The sequence below is a fragment of the Nicotiana tabacum genome, chromosome 24 (assembly GCF_000715075.1).
Source record: "Nicotiana tabacum cultivar K326 chromosome 24, ASM71507v2, whole genome shotgun sequence".
Taxonomy (NCBI): domain Eukaryota; kingdom Viridiplantae; phylum Streptophyta; class Magnoliopsida; order Solanales; family Solanaceae; genus Nicotiana; species Nicotiana tabacum.
The window spans coordinates 70,752,865-70,761,249 of record NC_134103.1 but is presented as its reverse complement, the minus strand read 5'-3'; the positions used below and the strand labels follow the sequence as shown (position 1 = coordinate 70,761,249).

At 38.3% G+C, this 8,385-nt stretch overlaps 1 pseudogene; it reads left to right on the top strand.

The window, feature by feature from the left end:
* Positions 1-3,373: 3,373 nt before the first annotated feature.
* LOC107814903 (UDP-glycosyltransferase 90A1-like) lies at positions 3,374-4,386 on the top strand (annotated as a pseudogene).
* The last annotated feature ends 3,999 nt before the right edge of the window (positions 4,387-8,385 follow it).

Genomic DNA, 8,385 nt, shown 5'->3' with positions numbered 1-8,385 from the left:
CAGGTGCGGCCTGAGCCGAAACCACCTGAGCAAGACCAGTGCAAACTGTCAATATCTGGGCCAAAGTCTCCTGAAGGCCTGGAATCTCAATGGGCACAGCTGGTGCCTGAGCTGGTCCTGTCGGCTCAGCTATATCTGGAATCTGCTCCTGAGCTGGAGCAACTGGTGGTACTACAGGTGCTGGTCCAACTGTGGTACGAGCTACACCTCGACCTCTACCTCGGCCCCAGCCTCTACCACGGCCCCGGCCTCTCGCGGCCCTAACTAGGGGCATTGGTGGCTGACCGTCCGATCTGGTAGTACATGTCCTCACCATCGGTGAGAGAATAGAATAACAGAAATTTAGTTTTCGAAATCAACAAATTCGCACGACAGATTACAAGAAAGTGAAATTTTCCTAAGGGTTCTGCAGCCTCTCGAAGATAAGTACAGACGTGTCCGTACCGATCCGCAAAACTATACTAAACTTGCTCATGACTCATGAGACCTATGTAACCTAGGCTTTAATACCAACTTGTCACGATCCAAATTCCCAACCTGTCGTGATGGCGCTTATCTCGATACTAGGCAAGCCGATAATATCAATAAACCACAATTTCTTTTAAGTTTGAAAATACAATATTTAAATACAATACCAAATCCCATAATATCCTTACCTCACCGATAGGCCCTCGGCCTTACTCAGTCCTCAACCTCTCTAGTCTCTCGGGCTCTCAGAAATCACAAAGATCAGCCCAAACAAAGATAACATAGTGAATCAACAAATATCAAGAAAGACCGAGGTATGATGCACAAGAAAAATCATGACTTAGTACAAGACAACAATTAGCAAGTAATTCAACAAGTATGCAACCTCTGTGGGTCCCAACAGTACTATCACATAGCCTAAGCATGATTTCTAACATGATTTACAGTCAAATTTCTTCAACACGTAGAGAACATATAGTTAACAACAAGTTGTTCAACTTTATAGTTTCACGAGACGGACCAAGTCACAATCCCATCGGTGCACGCCCACACGCCCGTCACCTAGCATGTGCATCACCTCCAAAATAATCACATGACACAAAATTCAGGGGTTTCATACCCTCAGGACCAGATTTAAAACTACTACTTGCCTCAGAGCGTGAAACTCTTTACTCTGATATGCCTTTGCCTCGCAAATCGACCTCCGAATACTTCGAATCTAGCCACAAATAATTCGTTTCAGTTAATAGAATTTATTGGAATTAATTTCATATGAAAATACAATTTTTCCATAAAAATCCGAATTTTAACTCCAAAAATCGCTCATGGGGCCCACGTCTCAGAACTCAACAAAAGTTATAAAATATGAAAGTCCATTCAACCACGAGTCTAACCATACCAAAATTATTAAATTCCGATAACAATTCGGCCCTCAATCCTCAAAGTTATCCAAGAGGGTTTTTAAACGTTTACAACTTAATTCACCAATTAAATGATAAAAATAATTATGAATTCGGGTAATTTAACTAATATTGAGTTAAGAACACTTACCATGTTGTTTCCTCTGAAAATCTCCCAAAAATTACCTCAATCCGAGCTCCAAATAGTTAAACTTTCTGTCCAGACCTCTCTTCTTCGCAAACGCGACTGGTCCCTCGCGTTCGCAAAACACAACTCGACTGCCCAGAATTTAAGCCTTTGCGAACGCAATCATGCCTTCGCGAATGCGAAGCTTTACCAATATTACCCTACGCGAATGAGACCATGGCTTCGCGAACGCGTAGCTTTTCCAGCTCAGACCTTCGTGAACGCGTAGAACAAGGACCTGGGGTCCCCAATTGCCTCACTCCTCTTCGCGAACGCGATACCACTCCTACGTTCGCGATGCACACACAGACCATACCTTCGAGTTCACGTCCTCCCCTTCGCGAACGCGAAGAACAGAATGTCACCACTCCGAAAACACTCTTCGTGAACGTGAGGGCCCACTTGGGAACGCGAAAGAGGAAACCAGAAGAGTGCAACAGCAGATATCAGCAATCTCACCAAGGGGAAAAATGATTCGTTAACCCCCCCGGAACTCACCCGAGTCCCCCTGGACCTCAATCAAATAAACCATCAAGTCCTAAAACATCATACGAACTTAGTCGAACCCAAAAACCACCTCAAACAATGCTAAAACCACGAATAATACCCCAATTCAAGCCTAATGAACTTTGAAATCTCAAGTTTCCACAAACGACGCCGGAACCTATCAAATCAAGTCCGATTGACCTCAAATTTTGTACACAAGTCATAAATGATATAAACGGAGGTATTTAAATTTTCAGTATCGGATTCCGACCCCGATATCAAAAAGTCAACCCCCCGGTCAAACTTCCCAAAAATTTAACTTTCGGTATTTCAAACCTAATTCCACTACGGACCTCCAAATAATTTTCCGGACACGCTCCTAAGTCCAAAATCACCATACGGAGCTATTGCAATTATCAAAATTCAAATCTGAGATTGTTTACACATAAGTCGACATCCTGTTACTTTTCTAACTTAAAATTTTTACTTATGAGACTAAGTGTCTCATTTCACTCCGAATTTTTTTCGGACCCGAACTAACTAACCGGGTAAGTCATAAAATAACTGTAAAGCATAAATTGATCAGTACATAGGAAAATTGGGTTATAATACTCAAAACGACCGGTCGGGTCATTACTTAAATGTAATACAAAAAGAAACTTTTATTCTAGAGCATAAATTAATATACTTGGAGCATTAATATTAAATTAGACACTTGACCTAAAGAAGTGAAGTTGTAAAGTTCATCTGGATATGTTTTATAAAATAATTATCATTGATAGGCTATCCCACAAACATAAGTATTATGTTAGAACTTTAGACTCCTAAATCTTATTCAAATTATTATTTTTACTCTCAATCAAAAATTAAGTTAACAAAAGAGAATCCCCTGAAATAGGTTGAGCACCAAAGAAAGGACTTGCATTGGGCTGGTTTAGTAGAAGAAGCCAGATACATGTTTAATACAATATTTGGTGATGTGTGAGATCAATAGACTGTGATGAAGCAAGGTGAAGAGAAGTCGGGAAAAAATAAATGAAATAGAGGATACATTAGCTTTCTTTTTATTTTCCTTAATCAAGTTCATATACTAATTTAAATAGTCGTTTCATTTAATCTGAGATGTCTTTCACATACCTTTTCTCAAAATGTTTTTTGTTGGATATTATAAGAATCGAAAAAAGGATAGTAGTAAATATTATTTTGAATAAAATTAAAAAAGAAATCATATTTAATATTTTTTCGGGAAAGTACACTAGTAATAAAAGTAAACCTCTCCTTTGTTTTAGGAATGAAACACCAAGGAGCTAATTAAGATAACAGGCGGCAGAGAAATGGCTTCTTCTGATCATGCTACTACTACTGCAACTGATGTTGTTATGTTCCCTTTCATGTCCAAAGGCCATACCATTCCATTCTTTGACCTTGCTCGCCTTCTTCTCAATTTCCATGTTCACCACTCTGGCAAATCATCCTTTCATCTCCAGCTCCCTTTCTGATACAAATATTAATATCATCGAAAGTACTGATAAACTTCCATCTTTCCTCCCTTTGCGAGCTTCCATCTTTCCTCCCTTTGCGAGTGCCACTAAGTCCATGAAACCACATTTTGAAAAGGCGTTAGCGTCTCTTAATCCTCCAATTACTTTCATGATCACTGATAGCTTTAATTTCTCAGGTGGACTTTAGAGTCTGCAAACAAAATTGGTATCCCAAGACTCGATATCCTATATATATATATCATACAATGAGCCCATTTTCCACGTGCATGGGACGTTCGTCCAGTGCACTTGTTCGGACACAACTGTCCGACGACGAGCCTTTTACAGTCCCCGACTTCCCCTGGATTAAACTGATCACTAGAAACGATTTTGATTCACCCTTGAGAGAGCGTGAACAAAAGGGCCCCCTTTTCCAGTTTGTTATGGAGTCGGTCATAGCCACCTCTAAAAGTTATAGTATGTTTTTTAACAACTTCTATGAGCTCGAATCGATTTATGTAGACTACTTTAAAACCAAATGTAGTCCTAGAGCATGGTGCATTGGACCATCTTATGAGCAACAAAAGGCACAATTAATGAAATTCTTAGAGAAACCAGCTTTGCACATCATGAAATGGCTTGACGGAATGCTACAATAGGGGAAACCAGTTTTGTACGTGGCATTCGGGATCCAAGCAGAGATATCACCTGAACAATTCAAGGAAATTTAAATTGGGTTGGAGAAATCCCAAGTCAATTTCTTGTGGGTTGTTAGGAGAAATACTATAGCTGATGAAGTTAACAATGGCGTAGCGTTTGAGTTTGAAGATAGAGTGAAGAATAGGGGACTGGTGGTGACAGAGTGGGCTGGTCAAAGAGAAATCCTGAGTCACGAGAGCGTTCAAGGGTTTTTAAGTCATTGTGGTCGGAACTCGATAATAGAGAGCATATGCGCAAAGGTTCCAATTCTGGCATGGCCTATGATGGCGGTGTTTAATTTGACAAGATTAATGCGAACTAGTGTGAATATTTGAAACCTCCTTTTTGGAAAAAATTGGTAGATGCATTTTTTCATGCATTTACATTGCATGATTACACTTAATGTGATATCATGCATGACATTATTAAGGTCATTTCCCTTCTATAAATAGCAAGGGTTTTGTTCATTTATAAATATCTCTCACTTGCCTTCTTATCTCCTAAGGCATTTGAATCTTCTTTCTATCTTGTAGTATTTTACTTGTATTTTTGGAGTGAAATAAAGTTTGAGTTGATTGTGTCCGAGGACTAGGCAAAAACAAAATTTTGCCGAACCTCGTAAACTTCTGGTGTTCTTTTTATTATTGTCTCACTTACTATTTATACCTTTAAATATAGTAGTTATTATTTAATTACTCTCTATATATTGGGCTTTCGCAACAATTGGTATCAGATTCAAGGTTCTATCTGAGTATGCTTTGTGGTTGCTGCATAGTCTGAATTTCCACATTAGAAAAGAATTACTTTGGTGTTCTGTAGTGTTAGCAAATAACTAGTATCTGTAGCAAAAATAGGAGATAAAAAAAATAAAGAGTCCACATCGAGTGTCAGTAATACGTCGTTGGCAACTTCGCTTATGACAAGAATTATGTCAAATGTAAAATTTACAGTTGAAATTTTTGATGGGTCAGGATATTTTGGGATGTGACAAGCTGAGGTTCTTGATGTCCTTTTTCAAAAAGGGGTAGATATTTCCATGGACGAAAAAAAACCAAACAATATCGGAGAAGAAGATTGGAAGATTATCAACCGCGTTACTTGTAGTACCATTCGATCTTACCTCGCAAGAGAACAGAAGTATTCATACACAAAAGAAACTTCTGCAAGTAAATTATGGAATGCATTGGAGGATAAATTCTTGATGAAAAACAGTCAAAATAAACTTTACATGAAAAAAATATTGTTACGCTTCACATATGTTCCTGGTACTACAATGAATAATCATATCACCAGCTTTAATAAGTTGGCGACATATTTGCAGAATATGGACATGACTTTTAGTGATGGAGATATGGCCATAATGTTATTAAGTTCACTTTCCGATGAGTACGAGCACCTCGAAACTACTCTACTTCATGGAAATGATGAAGTATCTCTCAAAGAAGTTTGTTCTGTCTTGTACAACTATGAACAAAGAAAGAGAGAAAAGCAAAAGAGTGGAGAAGGAGAAGCACTGGTCGTGAGAGGTCGTTCTCAAAATCGGATGAGAACGAAGAAAGGAAGATCGAAGTCAAGATCCAGACCCAGCAAAGATGAATGCGCCTTTTGCCGAGAAAAGGGGCACTGGAAGAAAGACTGTCCAAAGTTGAAAAATAAGGCCAAACCTAATAAGGAGAAGGTTGTCATCGATTCAAATGTAGCTGATTGTGACGACTCTGATTTCTCACTAGTTACAACTGAGCCATTCAAACCATGTGATATATGGTTGGTGGATTCAGCTTGTAGCTATCATATGTGTCCCAACCGAGACTGGTTCGTTGATTTTTAAAAAGGAGAATGTGGAGTTATTCACACCGCAAATAACAATCCTCTTACCGCATATGGTATTAGTTCAATCCGATTAAGAAACCATGATGGATTGATCAGAATATTAACAAATGTTCGATACGTACCAGAATTGAAGAAAAATTTTATTTCTGTAGGAGCCCTAGAGTCAAAGGGGTTCAAAGTTGTTGCAAAAAATGGGATAATGAGAATATACTCTGGTGCACTAGTGGTAATGAAGGGAATTCAGAGAAATAATCACATGTACCACTATCACGGTAGTACAGTTATTAAGACAGCAACAGTGACATTCAGTGATGACAAGGAGGCAGAAGCGACCAAGCTATGGCACATGCGCTTGGGACATGCTAGAGGAAAATTCTTAAAAATTTTATCAGATCAAAGATTGTTAAAAGGAGTAAAGACTTGCAATTTGGATTTTTGTGAGCATTATGTCAAGGGGAAACAGACAAGGGTCAAATTTGGAACATCTATCCATAATACTAAAGGTATTTTGGATTATGTTCACTCTGATGTTTGGGGTGCTTCCAAAACACCTTTATTAAGTGGGAAATACTATTTTGTAACCTTTATTGAAAATTTTTCCAGAGAGTGTGGGTGTATACTATGAAAACCAAAGATGAGATGCTGGGAGAGCCCAATCGATTCGAATCGGTCAGTCGAACAAACAAAGACTATAGATCGCGATCAATTCGTTCGCTTCTATAGCGGTTCGGAATTCTATTTTGATTTGTAAATTCTTCAATTTATCCATCAAGGATAGAAGGGAGCAGGGGTATAAGTAGGGGCTTCTTGAATGGGATGGCTTTTCTGGAATTTTTCTCCAATGGAAGGCGATGATAGAGACTCAAACAGGACAAAAAATAAAGTATCTTCGCACAGATAATGATGGAGAATACAAACATTATCTTTACAATAAGATTTGTGAAGATGATGGCATTTAGAGACATTTCACCATCATAAATATACCACAACAGAATGGATTGGCAGAACGTATGAACCGAACTTTGCTGGAGAAGGTTCGGTGTATGTTGTCCAATGCTGGCTTGGGCAAAGAATTTTGGGCTGAGGCAATAACATATGAATGTCACCTCATTAATCGTCAACCATCTGCCGTTATTGGTGGCAAGACACCATTTGAAAAATGGTATGGAAATCCTATTGAAGATTATAATTTTTTGCATGTGTTTGACTCAATTGCATATTGTCATGTGAAAGAGTCAAAATTAGATGCGAGAGCAAGGAAAGCTATATTTATGGGAATTATTTTGGAGTCAAAAGATACCGATTATGGTATCCAGAAACTAGAAAATTATATTCAGCAGAGATGTTACCTTTGATGAATCTTCCATAACAGATAAGGTGGCAGTTGAAGATGTCAAACAAACTGATGGTGTTTCAAAGCAGGTGGAGTTTGAGGAAAAATTAATTTTTCCAACACAGGGAGAAAACGAGGAAACAATAGAAAATTTTTCCCTCGAAGAAGAGTCAGCAGAGAGAGATATTCAAATTCAGGAACCTCAACAACAACTAAAATCAAATAGAAATCAGCAAGCCAAAAAGAACAATAAAGAAACATGTTCGTCTCATAGAGACGGTGGATTGTGCAGCCTCAATTGTAGCTGATGGTATTCCTACCACTTATAAAGATACAGTCCAAAGTTTAGAAGAAGATAAGTGGAGGATTGCCATGAATGAAGAAATGCAGTCCCTTCATCAGAATCGTACATGAAAATTGGCCAATCTCCCGAAGGGCAAGAAAGCAATTGGGTGAAAATGGGTATCTGCAAAGAAATAAGGATTTCCTAACCAAGAAGATGTTCGCTACAAAGCAATATTGGTGGCCAAAGGGTACGCTCAAAAGGAGAGAATTGATTACAATGAGGTATTTTCTCTAGTCGTGAAACACTCCTCCATTAGAGTTTTGTTGTCTTTGGTAGCATAGTTGAATTTGAAACTAGTTCAGTTAGATGTAAAAACTGTATTTTTACATGGAGACTTGGAAGAGGAAATCTATATGACTCAGCCAGAAGGATTCAAAGTTGTTGGAAAGGAAAATATGATGTGCAAACTTGAAAAATTACTGTACGGATTGAAACAATCTTCTAGACAATATTACAAACGATTTGAAAAGTTTATGTTGCGGCAGCAGTACAGAAGAAGCAAATACGATCATAGTGTGTATTTGCGCAAGCTTGAAGATGGATCCTTCATATATCTTCTCCTATACATTGATGATATGTTGATAGCTTCCAAAAATCAAGAGGAAATTAAGAAGTTGAAGATTCAACTGAGAAAGGAGTTTGAGATGAAGGATTTG